At 42.6% G+C, this 22,598-nt stretch overlaps 1 long non-coding RNA gene across 1 annotated transcript in view; it reads right to left on the bottom strand.

Annotated features, from left to right (window-relative positions):
* The window catches only part of LOC131130087 (uncharacterized), a 37,022-nt gene extending 14,646 nt beyond the window's left edge, over window positions 1–22,376 (bottom strand). The window contains exon 1 of the long non-coding RNA XR_013627218.1: window positions 22,264–22,376. This is a non-coding gene — a long non-coding RNA (uncharacterized LOC131130087). The remainder of the gene's footprint in view (window positions 1–22,263) is intronic.
* Between the last annotated feature and the right edge of the window lie 222 nt (window positions 22,377–22,598).

Below are 22,598 nucleotides of genomic sequence, written 5' to 3'. Positions count from 1 at the left end.
ATAATTTTTTCATCTCACCTAAAAATTGCAGAGAAAAGCCTCGACTTTGAGGCATTTTCATTTTAAATTCATAACATTACATGGTTGTGGCAGATCAAAAGATTGGATATATAACAAAAAAGTGACTTTATAAAGCCATTTTTAAACATAAACTTGAACAGATGAAAAATACAAAATAAACTATTCTGATTAATACAAGTATTGAACACTGAGAGATACAGAGATTTTGGTCGTCACTGTGGTGCTGCGCAGTGGCTTGTATGATGTGTCTTTGGACTCCGTTAACCCCTCGTCTTCTACTATGTTCAACTGCCTACAGTTCATTGCTATGCTCTTGGCAAGAACACATGTCAGTCTGTCAGTTGCAGACTGCCTCATAGGTGGGGGGGCGGGTGGGGTTAGTGTTCTCTTTGAGTTTAATTTGGCAAAGAGCCTTGCTATGGCTTGTTAAATCATTAACGTGTTCGCTGTGGTAGCTTCGCTGTGGCTGCACTCATGACTGGGGGCTTGCGTTGATAAGGTAGGCTAAACTTGAGTACTTCTCGCAAAGAAGGCAAATCAGGCTACCTTTATCAATGGCGTGGTTGGAGCGGTTTTGAAATATACATTTCCTATTCATTAGGCCAATAATTCTTTCATTTTCACGTCTGCTCTCCGCTACTTCCTGCTACTCGCTTGACCTCCCAACTACAATGGGAGCCTATCAGCTGATGCTAAACAAGCACAAACACAATAACAGCCAATCAGTGTCGACTTCAGGTTGACTGGCCATTGTTTGCCACTCCCAACAACTCAAGCAAGTAATTTGCATATAAAAACAGTGAAGGAAGAAATTAAAACTTAGAATAATGACATTTGAAAAACTACTGCAATTAATCAATACTATAATTTGACTTCCGTATTTGTAACATTACATTTCAGTTGAGAAAATAAGTATTTGATCTTCCAAAGATATGGTAGACAGATTGCAAAAATGTCCAGAAAATATCCTGGAGTTAGGATATAAATTAATTTGTATTTGATCTCATACTAACCAGTAAACATTTTGACCCCCAATTTGACTAAAGCACACAAACCTGTCTTGACCCTTTAGGAGGTACTGTACTGATTATGCAAATAAAAGACACCTGTCCAGAAACAGCCTCGTCAGATGTCAAGGCACCTCATACTGGGAAGAGACATTGAGATCCTAGAATAGTAGAGACTAAATTCTACAAAAAAGCTATGGCAGGAGCTGAAACTTGAGAGTTGCCAAGTGACAGCCTCACAACCTTCAGAATTTTGAGAGAATCTGGTCCAAAAAAAATTCTCGAGACGAGTGCAACCCTGGCATCCAACTACAGAAACATCTGACCTCTATGTTTGCCATGGGTCTCTCCACCAAGTACCAAGTCATGTTTTGTTTGGATCAAATATTCATTTTTACATCCCGTATCTCTCTGTCACAATAAACTTATGACCTATGGTTCATTCTCATTTAGTAACACCGATATGAAACCTACAAAAACAAGAATGGCGGTCTGGGGACCAAAATTATTGCTTTCAGTCAAATTAGCCTCTGGAAACTAATGTAATTATTTAGCACTTCACTGGGTCATCGAGGAGGGGAGAAAGCATGCTCGAGCTGACATGATTTCATGCAGAAAATTTATTCAACTGTCAATATCATTTAGATCTGTCTGGCTGAGCACCGGAGGCTGCAAGGAAGGGGAGGTAGAGGTTGCGGGCGTGTGGGGTCGATTATAATGACTTTCTCTTCAATATTCACTTCTTGGATGCAGAGATCTTCTTGGAGTTCCTTGCAATGAGTGCATGCAAGAAAGCACAGCGATAGGGTTGGACATCCAGTCTCGAGCATCAATGGGAACCGGGACCAACATGTTGACAACTTTTGGTTCTTCCTATCATCCCTTTTGGATATGTAGTACTATACTGTACTTCAGTGTAGTAAACTCAACTATTACGATTTCTTCACACATATTGTGTTGGATTGATATAGTACAGAACATGATGGAGCCAGATGCTGATAACAGGGGATTTCTTCTTCACACAGACATGAGTCAGTCAGTGTCAACAAAGATAAACTCAGCAAGAGAATAGATTAGCTCCGTGATTTGCATTTTTAAGCGTTAAAAGTCCACAATGGAATATTTGCATTTTTTTCCCATAGACATTTGCAATTGAGGAATCGCCTGCCAATGCAAACGGGTGCCTCCTGTCTGTTGTGACTAAAAACAAATTTCTCATCTGTAGACTTGACTGATTCCCATGGTCACAGTGCTCCTTATTGTCTATTATACTCTACTTATTATACTATAAAATATACATAGCGTTATGTAACATAGTAATACAAATGTGTGCGTTGTGTGTGTCTTAGACAGGCACCATGATGATGTTTCTATAGGTATGTATACGTCCTGCAAGGACAGCTACAGAGACTAAACCTGAGAATGAGGTACGAGTCCCAGGACTGTAATATCACAGACAAGAGACGGCCCTGTTCACAGTGAGCAGCCGCAGTGCAATATTACTGCAGGAGGAAATTACAGTTTAGACTTTATTTTTACCTTTGACATAAGGACACTGCTTGTGTTTGAGCATTTTAAAAATGAGAGTTGTCATGGAATAATAATATAAAGATATTTAAGTAGGACATAGTAGCTAAAGCTGCATGGATAAAAAGAGCAATAGAGAAAGGTGGTAGTTATCATTAATAACTTGCACACATGGTAATTGTCTTAGTTGTAAGACATGTGGACTATGTATGTCTTTTTGCATCAGCAAGGCATTGACTTTATGGTATATTTGGAGTTCATCTTACTGTATACTAGTTATCATTAATAACCGGCCGAAGAAAACTTGGCATTGATTACACAACATGTACCCAACCCATAATCAATTTGATTTCTGTTTATGTTGTTGTGACCAATAAGAGAGAAAATCAACAATCTAGCAGCTATAACTACCTCTGCATGTGCTTTATAATGCTGACTTCGGGCGACAGGCGGGGTACACCCTGGACTGATTGCCAGCCAATCACAGGGCACTTACTATAGACAAACAACCATTCACACTCACATTCATACCTATGGACAATTTGGAGTCGCCAATTAACCTAGCATGTTTTTGGAATGTGGGAGGAAACCGGAGTACCGAATGTAACCATATTTTGGGGTGAGCACTTGGTGGTGTAGACTGTACAGGTATGTAAAAGAGCCCCACAATTGTAAATGGTACATAGCAGCTGTGTTACGTTTCTAAAATGTTTTCTTTTAAAACTTAAGTGCATCGCTATCACTTTTCTGCTTCTTCATCCTCCCTCATCTGCTTCCCCTGACTGCTTATCTTATTCCCTCCACCCACACTGACCCTGTTTTATTCAAGACATACTGTATAATAGAACACAATATATGGGGGGGCTTGCCAAGTGCTTCTGAGGGCATCGTCATTGGCTTAGCACCATCCGCCATCTCCCAACCACCTGAGGCCATTGTGGGTGGTGACAGCGGTTCTGGCTCGGCTTTGCGTCACCGAAGGGAAGGGCGTACTGAGAAAGCAGCGTAAATGTCAGAGGAATTAGCTGCCTTGGCGGCGCCCACAGAACGCAGCATGACAATTGGGTGGGAGATGGGAGAGGACAGTGGCTGTAGCATCTGTAAGCCGGAATCACAACTCTCTCTGTCTTTCGTCTTGCTTGCCAACTTCCTCACTTGTCCTCACGCCCTCGCTCTCTCCTTCTCTTGCTCTCTTTCTGTATCACTGTCTCGCCCACCTCGCCTCTGCCCGCAAGCAGTTTGGAGCAGATTATAGACCTGCCACCCCCACTAGCCCATATACACACACACATACACACTCCTGCACAACGACACGCACACTTCTCTGTGCCACCTACGGTACCACAAAGAACATCCCGTCCAATCCAAATGTGGTCAGGCATGTGACAAAATGTCCATGCAAGCCACCAAAAGTACACATAACCAAAAGGTCCCGCCCCCCCATTACAGTGAAGAAAATAAGTATTTGAACACCCTGCTATTTTGCTATTTCTCCCACTTAGAAATCATGGAGGGGTCTGAAATTTTCATCGTAGGTGCATGTCCACTGTGAGAGAGATAAACTAAAAAGAAAAATCCAGAAATCACAATGCATGATTTTTTAACAATTTATTTGTGTGATACAGCTGCAAATAAGTATTTGAACACCTGTGTATCATCTAGAATTCTGACCCTGAAAGACCTGTTAGTCTGCCCATTAGAAGTCCACCTGCACTCCATGTATCATCCTGAATCAGATGCACCTGTTTGAGGTCGTTAGCTGCATAAAGACACCTGTCCACCCCATACAATCAGTAAGACTTTAACTTGTAACATGGCGAAGACCAAAGAGCTGTCCAAAGACACCAGAGACAAAATTGTACACCTCCACAAGGCTGGAAAGGGCTACGGAGCAATTACCAAGCAGCTTGGTGAAAAAAGGTCCACTGTTGGAGCTATCATTAGAAAATGGAAGAAGCTAAACATGACGGTCAATCTCAATCGGAGTGGAGCCCCATGCAAGATATCACCTCGTGGGGTCTCAATGATTCTAAGAAAGGTGAGGAATCAGCCCAGAACTACACGACAGGACTTGGTCAATGACCTGAAAAGAGCTGGGACCACCGTTTCCAAGGTTACTGTAGGTAATACACTAAGACGTCATGATGTGAAATCATGCATGGCACGAAAGGTTCCCCTGCTTAAACCAGCACATGTCAAGGCCCGTCTTAAGTTTGCATATGACCATTTGGATGATACAGAGGAGTCATGGGAGAAAGTTTTATGGTCAGATGAGACCAAAATAGAACTTTTTGGTCATAATTCCAATAAGCGTGTTTGGAGGAAGAAGAATGAAGAGTACAATCCGAAGAACACCATCCCTACTGTGAAGCATGGGGGTGGTAGCATCATGCTTTGGGGGTGTTTTTCTGCACATGGGACAGGACGAGTGCACTGCATTAAAGAGAGGATGACTGGGGCCGTGTATTGTGAGATTTTGGGGAACAACCTCCTTCCCTCTGTCAGAGCATTGAAGATGGGTCGTGGCTGGGTCTTCCAACACGACAACGACCCGAAGCACACAGCCAGGAAAACCAAGGAGTGGCTCCGTAAGAAGCATATCAAGGTTCTAGCATGGCCCAGCCAGTCTCCAGACCTGAACCCAATCGAAAATCTTTGGAGGGAGCTCAAACTCCGTGTTTCTCAGCGACAGCCCAGAAACCTGACTGATCTAGAGAAGATCTGTGTGGAGGAGTGGGCCAAGATCCCTCCTGCAGTGTGTGCAAACCTGGTGAAAAACTACAGGAAACGTTTGACCTCTGTAATAGCAAACAAAGGCTACTGTACCAAATATTAACATTCATTTTCTCAGGTGTTCAAATACTTATTAGCAGCTGTATCACACAAATAAATTGTTAAAAAATCATGCATTGTGATTTCTGGATTTTTCTTTTTAGTTTATCTCTCTCACAGTGGACATGCACCTACGATGAAAATTTCAGACCCCTCCATGATTTCTAAGTGGGAGAAATAGCAAAATAGCAGGGTGTTCAAATACTTATTTTCTTCACTGTATGTGATAGTATAATGAAGAAGACCCACAATGTTACCACGCTCCAAACTGTTTTTCTAATCACATGTTTTGTTTTGTGGTGTATAAGAACCCCACCTCTAATTAATTGCACTCTGTATAGACTATAATGTATAATTGTGGCAGTACAAGCTGTTGGAAAAAAGGCCTTTGAAACATTGCTTAGTATGCTTTGTGTTTATCTTTTTGCTGCTTTGCACCGTGAAGTTGCCATGGAGTGGAAACAGTGTCGCATTTAGGTCTGCAGTGGCCTAAACCGTGGGGGACCCTTGATGTAAGCCTGAAAGTGTATACGTGTATGCACTTCTCTTTGTTCCTTCCACCATTTTGGCCCCTGTGCAGACAAGTATGTTTCTACATAAGTGGACTGTGATCTCACAGCCTCGTGTATAGCTTCCACACATGTTAGGTCACATGATGAGGGATGTCCAAATTAGGTCCCAAGGTAGTTTAGACATTTTGGATAAATATACCTGTATATGGCTAAATTTGTGTCAAAGTGAAAGTTATGTTTGAAATGTATCTTTTCACTCCCCATGCATGCATGAGTTTTCTCTGGGTACTCCGGTTTCCTCCCACATTCCAAAAACATGCTAGGTCAATTGGTGACTCCAAATTGTCCATAGGTATGAATGTGAGTGTGAATGGTTGTTTGTCTATATGTGCCCTGTGATTGGCTGGCGACCAGTCCAGGGTGTACCCCGCCTCTCGCCCAAAGACAGCTGGGGTAGGCTACAGCAGTCCCGCGACCCTCATGAGGAAAAAGCGGTAGAAAATGAATGAATGAATGTATCTTTTCGCAAAAAGCTGTTTTTCATTTTTTGTTGTGAACATATATTTTGCTGAAACTTTGCTCTACTAGAATGAGGTAGAAATTTTTTTTCTGATGAAGGATGAAAGTCTAAGCTTTCTTTTGGTAAGTCCCATGTTTACTCAGCCCTGGAACATCTTAGTGAAAAATCAATCAAAAACGGCAAAAATGGTCGGGACTGAGAGGGACCTCTTTTGAAAAATGTACATCGCGGAAATTCACATATCTGGGTCGGGCCTGGAACCAATTCACCTCTAGAAATGAGGGACAACAGTAGAAAGGTTAATGAAGCTGACTGGAAGGGTTTGTCACGTTTTCATGTTTTCCTGGGCCATCAGGTACCGGGGATGGGGGGGGGGGGGGGGGGTTGGTGAGAGGGCACGGTCATCCCTGTCATGCCTAGTTTCCCTGCCCTCATCTGGGCCCTTCAACTGCCTGATTATATCTTCTTCATGCTATATAACGTCCAAGCATTCACAATCTTTGCTCTATCTTTGTTCTTTGCTGCCTCGTGTTCCGGATCTGCCTTTGAGCCCTGACCACCACCACAATCGAGCATATGCTACCAATATTGGTTTAAAAGAACAGATTGTGCAACTAAATTCAATATTTTTTACAAATTAAACAGCATGAAAATATGGGAAATTTTCATTCAGTGGAGGCATAACTACTGCATGTTTGGGTGTGTTACATGTTACATACTCTAAGCAGGAACAGGCGGGATATAATACTACTCGTATATTTGAATATTGGCGCTCTTAACAGCTGGAGGAACCCGCTGCATACAGTCCCTTTAAATTGAGCAGGGTAAGACAATGCCTTAATGGAAACCACATAGATGAGTTGATGCTGTCAAGAATAGTACTCAGCATGCATACCAAATGCGAGGACTTCCCAGAAGATTTACACAAATTACTTCATTCTTACAAGAACACCTGCAGCTGAGGTGTGAGAAAGGGGCCGCATACACTGTACTGTATGTGGGGGAGGGGCTAACGCTTCATCTAGAGGGGATTTGATGCTGATAAGGTCTTTAATGGGAGAGAACGGGAGCGTGAGATGAATAGATTGGTTCCTCCCTGAGCACTGCTCTGATACCTGCCTATTTATTTCCCTCCCAATTTCCATGTGCCTTTGCTATGACCTTTCTCCAGCCAATGGCAGTAAAATCATAACGCCGCCAGAGAGTCACACATCAGCTCTATATGATTTCCTTTTTTTTTTTATTGCTGCTGCTGCCGACCACGCAGAGGACGCTGTGTTTCATCCAAGGAGGGAAGGGGACAGATTGTGACTCATAAATTGTACCTGTGACATCGTGCATAAGCTTTGAATATGCAGGGCGGTGAGGACGTCAGTTCATAGTCATCTACTTGTGCTTATACTTCAGACATGATCAGGCTGAGGGATACACAATACCGGTAGTGAGAGGTATGAACCATATTGGTGAGAAAATATTACTCTGGGTATAATTTAAGTGGAGGTTCAGAGTTGAGTTTTAGCTTGTTGTGGACCCATATTATTATTATTATTATTATGTTTTTATTATCCTGCCTGTTGTGAGGTCATTTAAACCTGCAATAAAAGCCTGTTGTTCAGGTCTGGTTCCTCAGTGATGGTCGAACTACTGACACCTAAAGACCAATGTAGAATACTACAGTCACAAGTTGTTGTCTTAGCAACGTTTTAAAGCACATGCAGAGATAAATCTGTTGGATTCTGTTGGATGCCAACTACCTACTGCCACCTTGTGGTGTTAATAAAAAACAGCTGCACGAATAATGCTTTTCTTTTGCCTGACGCCAATTAGAGACCATGGTCGTTATTTGCTTTTCTAGACCACTCAGGCGGCGAATATGGGAGAGGGGTGTTAATTGAATCGAGGTGTTATGGTGTTGCAGTGTTGACAGCAGCAACATTGATGTTTGATGCATGGTGCATATGGACGTTTTGTCCCAAGCAGAAACAATCCCGACCATAATTTCTGCATCTTAAAACAACAGAACACTGTGTGCACATGAAAGATAAGTGTGGTGGTATATAGCAGCAAACTTGTATACCTGTAACATAGAGAGTGTGCTGTGTCATCCAGATTGAGGGGAGGAGGTGGTATGAACGTATTCATAGACATGCTGCGTGGCATGACTGCCTCAAACAAAAGGAATACACGGAGCCAAAAACACAGATGGAAAACACTCCCTCTACTGTAAGTGTCCTCCTCTCTCTCTCTCTCTAACGCATACACACCTCCCTGCACATCCTCCCATGACACGTACACAGCAGATGCAGGTAGTCCATGCAGCAGCAGAGCTGAGGCTACAAAGTGAAGGTGGCCATGCGACTAAAAATAAATGAATCCTCGGGCGAGGGAGAGCCACACTCAAAGGTCTTAAAATAGGCACTCAAACAAAGGCACGGATAAAACGAGAACGAGTGCGTGGGTTTTATTTTCAAGAGGAAACCACTCACCAGACCCCCCGCCCCCTCCCCTCCTTCGCCGCCTTTATCATGGCAGCGACTCCCTGGTTGCTAGGTTACGATACTTGTGGCCACCATCCTTAAGCCCCGGAGGTGTTTTTTTTTTTTTTTTGCTTGTGCACGGTGCAATATTTTTGTTGTGATTTAGGACTACGGCTTGTGTTTGAGATCTACCATGAAACCAAGCGACAACACTAGCTGTGAAAGGTCTAGCATGGGGAGGCGTATGGAAAGGAAGGCCTGCATGTATGTTGACGTACAGTATGTACTGTATGATAAAAAGTAAGAAAGTTCATTTTGACTTGTTTACTCCATAAAATCAAGTAATTTAATACAATGTCTAATATATAACTACATTTGTAGTCACAGTCACGATTGACCTGGGTTTTCTCAGGGTACTTCGGTTGTGATAGGCTCCAGTATACCCGCAACCCTAGTAAGGATAAGCAGCATAGAAAATGGATGGTCTACAATAAACATACTGCAACACACATAAGTCTTAAATGGCTTATCCTCTCTGATTATATCGACTATATTGGATAACTGCAATAATCGAGGGATTACTACCGTGAATTCAGGGAAATAAGCTGTACCCACAAAATTTAGAGGAAAACACAGATTTATACATACTGTAAGCCGCACCGGTGTATAAACCACCGGTTAAAATGGCAAATTGTGGTGAGCACAAGTCCATGAGCTTTTTATTTGACAGTAGCTAATCATTAGCTATGAAAAAACTCATTGGAAATTGCTCAATATAACAGTCAGACTCATGGTGTCATCTTACATACAACACTTAACTCATCACTCAGCGACTTAACACTCAAAAAAGGTTTACCTAACACTGTAAACATACAAACCTATACCAAGCAACATAGAAAATTGTGGATGGCACTGCAATGCCGTCTCTGTCCAGAGTAGCGCAGAAGGAGGCCGACGTCACTGCAGTGCCCCAATGGATGCCTTGATCAGATGCAATGCATATTGGGAAAATAAGAGTTGGAGACAGTTCAGCATTATTTGGAATAATGGGTTGACAAGCTATAAATCTAGGCTATAATATAGATGACTAGATAGAGTAAACAGAAACCACAAACTAGTAAAACATATTTGAATCTGTTGTTCAAAGTCAAACAGTCAATGAAATTCACCCGTTGGCAACTCAAGTTGGAAGAAATATGCAGCACAGGACAGAGCCAATATATTTTATCAAAAGGAGACTGGGTGAAGTAAAGTTGAGCCCCCAAGGAACATACCGTTTCCTTACCCTCCCATAGCTCGAGAGGGCAAGGCGGACATTGTGTTTACTGGACAAGGACTCCCGCGCCTCCCCCTTCTGGCTTTTAAAGCTGGAGGGGCCTGGTCAAGGTGATTTAAAGCACCCAAATCCTGAGTGTTAAAGCTTCGACCTGCTTGGCTCCTGCCCTGTTCCACCAGTTCCTGTCTTTCATTTGGGCCCCAGTAAAAGAAAACAAAGATCACAGTCCTTGTGTTCCACTCTCCTCAGGAGGTTGTTATTGCATCCTTGGGAGATTTACTGGGTAACCTTGTGGGCCAGGAGCCACTTTTTATTGTTTCTTTTCTCTTTCATTTGGGGGCTGTTGTACGGCAGCCTTGCCTTGCAAGCGTCAACTAGTCAGAAAAATAAATAAATCATTATAATAAAACACTCAACAGGACTAACTAAGGTAATTATTCAAATTAATTGCCAATTTTAGGGGATTGATATCAGTCAGACAATTTGATAGGAATAAAATAAAGTAAGAATAATGGTGTCACCTTAAGTAGTAAGTTGTAATTTTATGATAAATCTTTAATTTTAAAATCATGTAATCATATAGGTACAACAAATAAAAATGGAAAAAATAGAAATATGATTTCTTATTTCAGAACCTATTGATCTCAGGGAATAACTAAACTTAAAAAGTCATATTCTCATATTAGGGGTATCGCCGTTCCGATTTTGATATTGGCTGTTGGTCCGACATCAGCAAATATGTATCAAATTATATCAGCCTGCATCTACAATAAAGGGTTAGTTTCTGATATCCTGTCTCCACTCCAGCATCGGCCAGATACAGCCCACACGGTCACAACAATTTTGTTGCAGCAGGAGCGGCATGGAAAAAGAAGTTGCAGCTGTCCAGCAGTGGTGGCACAGAACCTGGCAAGTTCAGCACGACCAACCCCATCAAGCATCTGAATCTGCACCACAAAAACGAGCATGAAGATCCTCGTCCCATAAAGCATCTGAATCAGCACCACAAAAACGAGCATGAAGATCCTCGTAAGACCACAGGGGCGAAAAAAAAAATCTCTAGCCCCCCCAACCAACGATTAAACATCTGAAACAACTGCAAAGCATGGGAAAGTAAGATTCTTTCATACCTACTGTTCCTGACTTTCCCATAATTTTTTAAAAATAATTCATTAGTTATTTTCCAGCGTGATTGTAATTCTCTGTGACAAAAATTGGAGACAATGAATGTGACAGAAGTACACACACATGCATATTGGACTCTTTGTGGGGGGGGGCACTTTGCCGCTGGCTAGTAGACACTAAGCAGGCGATAAAATGTGGTACATGGAAGCCAATGAGAACCAGGTTCTCTATGAACTTGTTCTTCATAAAGTAGGCCACGACGGCAGGAAGGGCAACAGGGGGGAGGGAGGGAGGTGTTGGGCGGGGGAGAAGCAGGACTGGTCACTTCAAAAGGAGGAAGAGTAGGGCATTGATTTGGGGCTGTGTCTAAACACAAAGAGGACTAATGCATTGAGACGCTGTATGTGTTGGCGAGCTGTCATTTTCTTTTAAGCAGTCCGTGTTGGGAGATGTCTACTTTGCGGGGGTGAAGATGAATGTGGCCGGTTAGCCCGTGGCAAGGGCTTTTTAGGACCAATAAAAATCACTTGAGCAAACCTGTGATTGATCTTGTGTCAGTGGCCATCTGATGCTGGCTCCCATGAATTCTCTTCCTATTTGTCAGCACATGTACTCCAGCTGGCGGCACCTCCGGTAGGGAAAAGTAAACAATGGATGAAGTTATTTCATCATATTAGTTGTGTGTATTTTTTTTTTTTTTTTATCAGATACTATTAAGATGTGCGTAGTGGTTCTTTTAGAGTTGGGACACCATGGAAATATTTTGGTGAGATAATGGACACTTCCTGCTCAACAAGCAGAATCAAAACTAGCACACTGCTATCAGTGCTGAGCAAGCTTTTTCTCAGAACGGTGCATCCAAATGCATCATGTAACTCCTCCATTCATTGACACTTGGAAATAACAGCAAACACACCCACACATGCACGCACAACCCAAATGACGTGATATTCACAAAACCACTTGGTGCTCTTAACAGTAACACAATGTAACAAATTGTTCTACTTATAACTCACATCAATGTTAAACATTTCTTACTGCTTTATCATGATTGTTAAACCTTCCCCTTCAATTTGGTATGAAATGAATATGCAGACTCTTAAATCCACGGAAACGGAAGGGGTACACGACCACGAACTTGGGAGCCACTGCTTCCTCCCACATTCCAAAAACATGCTAGGTTAATTGGCCACTCCAAATTGTCCATAGGTGAGGTTCTTGGCTGGTGAGACACTGACTCCTTTGTTTTTTTTATGTTAATAAAGGATGCTCATTATGAGGATAACAAGAAAAAGAAGGAACAAAAAGATGAAGAAAAAAAAAACAATAGAATGATTCACTTTGTATTAAAAAAAGTTTTAAAATACTTTAACAAAATAATCATAACCAATTGTAACTATGCTGGCAACTATACAATTTGTAAAGCTGCACATTTTCTTTGTGGCACAAACATCCACATAAAAAGTGCAAAGTATGAAACCCTGAACTAATAATATCAGTGAAATTGTAAAGTTGGTGGCTCGTTCAACATGTGATGAACGAAACATATCAGATTAGAGGTATAATAATACATTTTATTTATATAGCGCTTTTCAAGATACTCAAAGACACTTTACAAAAGAATGAAGTTGAATAGAACAAGTAAACGGAATAAAAGACACACCAAAATACAACATTCATTGGTTAATACACAGTTAAAACATGAGTAAAAGCGGGGCGGGGCACAGCAGTCTGATATAAAAGGTTAGACATTAAAAACAGATTTAAAGTTTTTAGTTGTTTTTTGAAGGTGGGAAGGTCAGGGCAAGCACGGAGTGAGTGGGGCAAAGAGTTCCAGAGAGTGGGGGCAGCGATGGAGAAGGCTCTGTCTGTATCAAAGGAAAACGCCCTACCCACACTCCACCCCAATTGTGTGCACTTAGTCTAACATGCATGGAGTTGGTAGGTGGGGAGAACATGCAAAATCCACACAAAGATGTTCGAGCAGCAATTTCATCCCTCCATCTCCTGACTATGAGGCCACCGTGCAGCCCCAGTTAAGTTCCACACAGTGCTAACTTACTGCAACACCATCTCTTGGATTTGGTCCCAGTGCTTATTAAGTATTAGTACGCTGTGGTACCTTATACATGCACTAAGGTTCGACATTTGGTATTATCTGGTTCAGGTTTGAATTCTGGAATGTTTAACAAAGGCTTTTGTGCCTCATGTGGCCTTGGTCGCCCCCAACCATGTGGGAAATAAAATGAAGACAGTCCAGAGGTAAACGGGGACACTGATGGAGATGAGGAGCAAAGAAATGGAAAACAAAAAGTCCCTCTTCCTCTGCTGCTGTCGCCCCCGCAGCCTCCCCCAGCGCAGTTGTCTGCATGGCTCGGCTGTTTTCACTGACAGGCTGCGAGAGCCATGAAACAGGAGGGCACCAGGGACCGTGGCCACTTTGACAACTGGCGCCCCCACACTGCACCCCAAACACATTGTCACTATAACAATCGCCTCCACTCTTTCAAATATTTCATCCCTTAGGCTGCTGCCTCTCTTGGTCCCCCCCCTCTTCCATCTAGAATTCTTCCTCTTTATGCTTGATTGCCCTCAAGTTGCCCCCTTTAAGAGCTTGTTTTTAGCATTTTCTGCCTCAAATTTGAAGGAGGCAGAGTGAAGACAATAAGTTAATAAGGGCTTGTTTGACTTGAGCTTGTTTGACACGATGCATGTTTTGGCACCAGATGAGAGAAAGGAGTGGGTTCACACACTCTCCCCCAGCCGCCGTGATGCCCCCCACCTCATCTGGGTGGAGCCTATATGAAAGGCGTTTAGCTGGAGGCTTTGGAGCAGAGGTAGTGACGGGGACAAGTTGGCCTCAAAAGCCCCAGAGGGAGTCAGCTTGTGTGCAGTAAATAAACAGCCCACTCTCCACTCTCTGCATTTCCCTTTATGTATCACAAACCCCCTCAGGATGGCTTCATATTACTGCAACACCCCCTTACTCTCATTTTTCTGTCCTTTTGCCTTTCCACAGTCATTCCTCTCAACTTAAACCTTCTCTCGACTCGAAAAGAAGATGAAATTGTAATTCCAGTTTCCCTCGCCTTGATCCCCCCAACCAGCAACAATGAGCAAACTTTTAATGAAACAGGTTACACCCCCACTGCAACAACTAAATCACATAAGGAACCCGTCACGTAACAGCTTGGTGACCAAATTAGCTCAATATAATTTGCAATATAATATTGCTACACGGTGTGCAAGTGGTTTGCGCAGAGGCCACACAGCTAGTAGATCTGGGTTCGATTCCCCCCTCGGGCATCTCTCTGTGGAGTTTGCATGTTCTCCGTCTGTGTGTGTGGGTATTCTCATGAGGGTCGCAGGCATGCTGGAGCCTATCCCAGCTATCTTCAGGCGACAGGCGGGGTACACCCTGGACTGGTCGCCAGCCAATCTGAATCCCACTGAAGGCCCAAACACTGAATGTACCGTCATATATACCGTTACTGGTATACATGAAGCGGGCTCATCTCAGTGGGGGCGGGTCACAAGAGGTATCACATCCATGAAGGAGGTTTCAAATTCAAAAGCACACATTTCAGTGCCTCTTCTCTCAAAAGTGGAGCAAATAAGTGAGGGAGATGAAAGATTTTTCTCATGTTTGGTGCTCATAAATAGACTCTCATGGCGCATATTACTGTTTTGCATAACAGAGGACCATTAAGCTTTGGTCCAACACAGTCGTGTTTGCAAAATCCATCAAATTGTTCCATTCAAAATGCTTGTCGTCATTTGTCCCTTGTCTATCAAAAAATAACATACATACAGTATTCTCTAGGTCAGTGGTTTTTAAACTGGGGGGGGGGGTGACCATTGTCTTCCACGGGCATCACTGCTATAGGTATACTTTTCTATAAAACCACTTTGAGTACACTAAAATTGCTGACATGTGAAAATGAAAATGAAAACTTTAAAATGAAACTTTAAAATGCAATTAATTTGCTGTTCAACATCTTAGCCCCAACATGGCTGCTTCCTGATTTCTCATTAACCCCAACCTAACACGCCAGATGGTTTGCTTCACAAATCCATCTGGGAAAGAAGCAATAGAAAGTGTGTGGAAAAGGAACATAGGCTTTGAAGGCAAACGTACAAAGGAAGAAGATGGCCATAGGATGGAGGGCAACGGTCTTGTGCTTGGAACATATCCTGTCATTTCATGGAAATGATAGCTAACGTGTGAACCCACTAAACCACAGGAAAACAAGCCAATTCCGGGGAAAACAAGTGGGGATTATCAGATGACAAATTCCCCCATAAAGCATCAGTGCACAAACTGACACAAATAAGTAATTGATGATAATTTCTTAGGGTCTTATACTTAGGGTGTAACAGCATGGCTTAATCTCGGTTTCCAGGTCACAGTTTTGTTCATTTTTGGTCCAGTTTGTGTGTAAAGGCGTGTAAGCTTTAATGACTAAAATGAAACAGAAAAATCTACAAACTCCTAACGGGTTTTCTCCAAAAATGGGAATTAACAGCTTAGCACAACAGAGGAGGTTCACATTGTCATTCAAGACGGTCATAAGAGGTTCTATGCTAGTTTTTGATGGAAAACATCATGAATGGTTCTGTGTATAACCATCTCGCCCAGTATGGCAGATAGAGGGATAAGATATAGTTACACAACAGGAAAGAACGACAGGAAAGAAGTCATTCTACACAGACCATCACGTCAAGATAAGTCTTGATAATGACATGGAAAACAGCCAAGCTCAGGAAATTGCACCTTAAGTTGTTGCACTGTTGCTTTGTATTGTGTAACAGTCGTGGTTTACAGGATTACCACACGGTTACAACCTCAACTGACCAACTGTTCAAAGAAGGAACCACTCCAAGCTTAGTTGGCTTGTTACCTTTTACCGACCCAACAAAACTGCTGTGACACGGATTCAAACTGCAGTTTTTATGATCAAGTACGCCTTCAAGTACGTCCAAGAGTACTGGTACCACCCTTTGAGAGACAGTGTATACAGCATGTAAGAACGGGAACAGGAGCTGAGGAGTAGGAGGCACCAAGGTCACAGGAAATGGAGTTGAATAAACACTGCATGGCTAAAACAATAATGACTTCCACTAATTGTGTTTCCTATGACCAACGTGAGCGCCATGACATTTGCCTGCTGTGTTTTGTTGGTCAAAGGATGAGCTAATTAATATGGTAATGTAGCCCTGAAGCCTTTGGTGACAGCCATGCCTCCTCATTAGTAGTCAGGCTTGGAAATTCATACATACACACAGTGGTCTTGTCTTCTGATTAACTCTCGTGTCACATGACTCATAACAGGAACACATTTTTTTTTGTTTTTCTAAGAAAATGGGGAACTTTGTCAAAATGTTTCCCACCCACTCTGCGTTTCTCATCCCCTCTGGCCTCTGTCACACAAATGGCTTAGTTTTGAGAGAACACACTCATGCACGTGTAAACACATACACTGGTGGTTTAACACTTAAAGCACAAAAATGTTGCTGCGCACTATTTCAAAACGTGTTTTCCTGGATGTGAGGAGTCATTTGATAATCAGCACTACAGGACCACAATTGATTCTGGGACATAAGTCTGCTGTTCTGCACACAGGAAGTAATGGATTTAATCTCATTTATACGCAGAGCAGCCCTTCAGTCTTGCTGTTTATAAGCAAAATGTAAGCTCTGTCCAAAAAGTCACAAGACAGGTTTGAGGGTGTCATGCTGCTGCGCTAGCACAACTGAAGAAAGTGGCTTGGTTAAATATCAAATTTAATTAACTTGGAAATCAATGCACTTCACACAAAAAGTAGAACTATATTGATTCGGCATCCCGATACAGGCACACAGGTTTGGCACTTTTTTCCCCCCAACTTTACTGCCAACAGCTGTGCTCTGTTCCAAAACCATTTTTTTTTAACCTCGCACAAGTTTCTCCAGCAACAGCAACACTTCCTCATTATATCACCCTCACAACAAGGTTCATTCAACAACACCAGTATAAATTTTTTTCAAAAATATTTAATAAATGATCGCTGTTTCATGGTTGACTATGGCCTATTATTAGTAAAAACAAATATTGTATTATATGTATATATATATATATATATATATGTATTATTCTGGTCATCAGTAATGTTATGAGACATTAGATTACATAACCTTTCACACTGCGTGGGGACTGACTACTGAGCCATGGCTGAGACGAATGTGCCATGGCTGACATTGAGTGGAAAAACAGTTGCTTCTCTCATTCGATGTGGAAGTGGTAAATTTTTTGCTTCTTTGTCCTTCTTCCTCTCTCCATTGGAAACACTTTTTAAGTAATACGTTTTCAGTAATTTCAGTATAATAATAAATTATTTTTATAGGCTGCAATTACAGTTAATATCAGAGCCATTTAAATACAACAATGATAAATATGTCAGAATTGTGTGTCTTTTTTTTCAATATCCAGAATTATTCATTCATTCATTCATTCATTCATTCATTTTCTACCGCTTTTTCCTCACTAGGGTCGCGGGGGTGCTGGAGCCTATCCCAGCTGTCTTCGGGCGAGAGGCGGGGTACACCCCGGACTGGTCGCCAGCCAATCACAGGGCACATATAGACAAACAACCATTCACACTCACATTCATACCTATGGACAATTTGGAGTCACCAATTAACCTAGCATGTTTTTGGAATGTGGGAGGAAACCAGAGTACCCGGAGAAAACCGGAGAACATGCAAACTCCACACAGAGATGGCCGAGAGTGGAATTGAACCCTGGTCTTCTAGCTGTGAGGTCTGCGCGCTAACCACTTGACCGCCCTATCCAGAATTAAATCAATCAAAAAAGACCAAATGTTATCCAAGATGTGTTTTATCACCACCATACCAACAGTTCAACAGTTTCAGGTTTGGAGAATATGTAATAAGTGTCATTTGTATAGTATTGTCCACCGAGAAGATACTGTCATACAAATACTTGTTGAAATATATATATATATATATGTGTGTGTGTGTGTGGAGGGGGGGTTGTACCTCTTTTATAAGGTACTGAAAAAAAGCAGAAGTTTTGTCATGAATGAAACACATTTTATGAAATCGCCATTGAGTATTTTGAAAGGGGAGGTGAAAAAGCAGAACTTAGAGCGCATGATGTCTTAGAAAGAAACATTTTCTGTCTGGTATTCACATTTTGAATGAGCCTCCTAATTCATCATTCCGGTTTGTCTGTCACACACAGACACAAAAATATGCCGGGCTCATTAATTAAAAACACTAACAATTTACAGAAGCCGACTCCTCTCATTTCCGAAAGCAGGGCTGCAATTTTTTGTCTGTTTGATTCCTCCCTCCTTCATTTTGCTGTGCAATGTTTAGCCCTTGTTGCTAATGTAAATCATTTAGCCCTACCTTTATCCTGATAGAATCTTAATTATGCCTCTTCGGCTCGCCTTAAGGCCAATTCATCAACGTCCTCCATGACCAGAAAAAAAGATGCACCTAAAAAAAAGAAAAAAAAACAAGCAATTTGGACCAAAGTGAGCACACACACACAAATGTTGCTTTTAGATTAATGACAGCCCCCCCCCCCCCCCCCCCCCCCGACACACACACACTGGTTAAATGAGTGTTTGTTTTTATGCAGTGCTGCTGGTCATCTGTTGTCTCCAGATATTGATCCATATAGTCCAATGAAGCATAATACAGCACAAGAATACAAGCAATATTTGGAGGTTTATTGGCTTTGTACTTGCGTTCCAGTGTAAGGTATTCATTATAGAGACAGCATGACTACAGACATGAGCTACATGCACATGTGAAGCTGGAACATAGCAACTGCGTCCATGTTTCGCTTTAGTTGCAAGTGGTTGAGTGCTTCGCTTTTGTTATCATCATCACATAAGCCCAGGAACATTCTGCTGAGCACCCAGACCTGCTCAGTCGCGTGAGCCATGTTGTATAAAGACGGGCCTCTCGGCTCCACATGAAGGCAGCATGTTGGACATCTCTCAATACAAACTCAAAGTAAGGAAACCGAGAAAGGAAATAAATGTGCATGAACTACCACACACTTTTTGATGTGCTTAGCCTTTGCTTCCAATGTGTTGTTAATATCAGTTCTTAGTCATAAGCACCTGAATGAATACATGTTGTCTTCCTGTATTCCTCTGTTTGGTTGTCTTCACTTTACCGAATGGTCAACCTCGTGTGTGCATTTGAGAGTCTACGGCACAGGTGACAAAGTTTGTGTCAGCGTCTCAATGACAAATGGTCAACCTCGGGTCACGATGATCCGGTTCTGTTCACATCTCAATTCAACCCAGAGAATGCATTCAGACAAATGCCAGCAGGTCTTTGCGTATTATTGAACCATGTGAGAGATGCTAATGACCACGGGTGGTTGGGGCGAACCTTAATTTGTACCGTTTTTTTTTTACTTTATTGACATCTAAGTGAAAACCACACTAGAGTGAGTACAACCTGTTCACCTCTGTTTGGTCCAATCCCAAAAGCCCAAACTAAATGCCATTTACATTGGTCAACATGGTACAAACCGAGACAACACAACACATTTTTGCACAATAGCTAGCTAACATAATTTCTGAGATAGTTGCTAGCTACTAGTTGGCAGCAGCATTGGACATTCAACACCACATATTTCATGAATCGGTGTGTGCGGCTGCGCAAGTGTACGTTGTTAAACCTCCTTTGGCTATGCTGAATGCTCGGTTGACAGTCCAGGCTTTTGGCCGAATTACCCATTACGGAGGTCCTGTGTCCGAACCCCGGAGCAGGCAGTGAGAAGCAAGCGGCTCAGTGAGCCAACTATTCAGTGTTCAGAGAAAAGTTAGAATTACTTAAATTATGGTCATTGCAACATTGCAACTCATTTTTTTTCTGTCATTGCAGTATAGTCCCCCGTTCAGTGCAATCTGGTGACCAATCAAAAATGCTATTAAAAGCCTTGTGCGTTTAAAGTTGAAATAGAAAGCAGCAGTATTGAGACACATGCTAACATTAGCTTACACATTTGCCAGTTGTTTTGTACATTGTATAACGGTTACCTAAGCAATCATTTCCCAACTGAACTAAACTCCACTGCTTGGTGTAAAGTAGCCTGGGGAGTCTTTGAAGCAGTTGATCAAATGTATCTGGTTTGTTTTCTTTTCATTCCGACTTCCAATTTCCCCGTCTGTCACCCCGCCCTTCCCCCTTATGTTGCTTTGCCGTGCACACCTGCTCGGCGACCAAGCCCAGTCTAGAACAACAACCCCCACCCGAGCCCTCCCCACAGCCCAACCCCGGGCATGCAGGGCAGAGAACAGACGGGCCCTCTGTTCCCCCCCGCCCGATAATCATCACATAGCTAGCATGCTTGCTCCTCTCCTCTGGCTCTGTTCTCTGCGCTATAGCTTCAACTCCCCGCCCCACCTGCCAATTTACCTCAGCCAAGCCTGCAGACAGCAGCAGCAGCACACTCACGCACCCCTCGCTACATCTGCCCCCGCCATTCATCAGTTGTCTGATGGCATCACTCAGCATCGGACTAGTCTGGAATGAGTTCTTTTCGCCTTTTGTTATGAACCCAAACCTTCCAAGGTTATTCAACTTAAGTGTTCTGGGGGACACATTATCAGAAGGTTAGGAACTGGGAGGCCCGATTTCTCACTTCACTATTGTATGTAATGTCAATGCAAGGCTCCGTCATACCTCTATTGTTTTTACTTCAATCCTAAAGTTGCTCATTAAAACAGAAGCAATACCTTTATGCTCATAGAGATTCTCTATGTGCCAAAAGTGCTTTGCTGTTTTTAGTGCTGCGAATGCCAGGGGCTGAAAAGCAAGGAACACTGCACCGCCCACCTGGTCTAACAAGGCTATCAACCTTCAGCCCCACCCAAAATGCCACCCCCCATGTCCAACACTTTGTATCTCTGTATCAGCTCATTATTTCACCAAGCGGTTCTCAGCCATTCTGTAGCACTTGGGGGACTGAGGGCCCCTTCTTAGCATCTATTGTGTCTGGTGAAAAGAGGCTCTGATAGGACAGGGGGCCTCTCCTGTGGAAGAAATTGTTCATTTATTAATTTGGGCTATCAGGTTGCCGGGTTTCATGTTTTACAAAAAGCACTGGCAAATGGGCAGATTAGTTATCACCACCAGCTGTCCAGACCAGACTCCCACCCGGTTTCTGCAGTATCATTACCATCCTGACCCCTTATCTTTTTATCTTTATCTCATGTCTTCTTCTGCCTCCTTTGCATGTGTACTCTGCAGAATTATAGGCAGATGGATAAAGCCTCGGATCGATCAGCAATCAATACATCTCAGAGCGAGACTTGCCCAGCAGACTGACAAACAGCTGACAACAACCTTGAATGGGCTAGAACCCCCCCCCCCACATGGCAGCTTGGTTCCGTTTAGTCCTGTCTGGTCTTGTTCAGTGATGACATGTTAGCATTTCACAATGAAATATTATGGAAATGTGTGAAAAAGAGACAACTGATTTTACATTTTAACAGTTCAAGACTCCGGGACGCACTTTGGACACCCCTGATAACTGCCCTCAGTCTCCCCTTGGATAAAATGGTCACCTGACCATGTGTAAACAGCTACATGCTAAGAAGTCAGCCTTCGTTTTCCTTCATTATTGTTGTTTCCGCTGCTTCATGATGCTATTTTGGTGCACACGACCAGAAATCATTTTCATCTTGTTGTTGATGTTCCATAGCAAGGCAAAGGTCAAATGAAGATAATGTTGCAAACATTAGTAAGCAGACAAAAAACACTGGTCTATCTTGTGTCAGACGAAACAGAGGAACTTGCAAACAAAAGCAGACTGGATGTTGGTTTACGCCTCCCCCCCGCTTCCTTCCCCACCTGTCTAGCACTCACCCTCCCCACCTCCATCTGTGCTCATTCTAGGTCTCTTTCTTGATAAGAGACAGCAACAGAGTCTCACCGGTTCCTGCTTGTCTTCCGGCTGTAACGTCTGGGCTGTTTTTGATGTAGTCCAGGCCTGCCACTTATACTGTAGGGCCCTCGTCTCAGACCGAGTGGAGCTGTGATCAAAACTAGCAGGGAGGAAGGAATCGAGGTCCAGAATAACATTTAGTCATCACTCAGTCAGAATGTATACATTGTTACATAGGTTATACTATTCAGCAGTGATGTTCCTTTTTCATGTATATTTTTCATATTGGTACAGGTTGAGGATAACATGAGAGGGAAGAGACTAATTCACTTTTGTTAAAAAAAATGTTTTCAAATACTTTAGTCTCATGTTACAATGTTAAA

The sequence above is a fragment of the Doryrhamphus excisus genome, linkage group LG4, assembly GCF_037039965.1.
Source record: "Doryrhamphus excisus strain RoL-2023G ecotype Guam linkage group LG4, RoL_Dexc_Guam_v1.1, whole genome shotgun sequence".
NCBI classification, from domain to species: Eukaryota; Metazoa; Chordata; class Actinopteri; order Syngnathiformes; family Syngnathidae; genus Doryrhamphus; species Doryrhamphus excisus.
The sequence above is the reverse complement of the archived record's forward strand: the minus strand, read 5'-3'. Positions and strand labels throughout refer to the sequence as shown.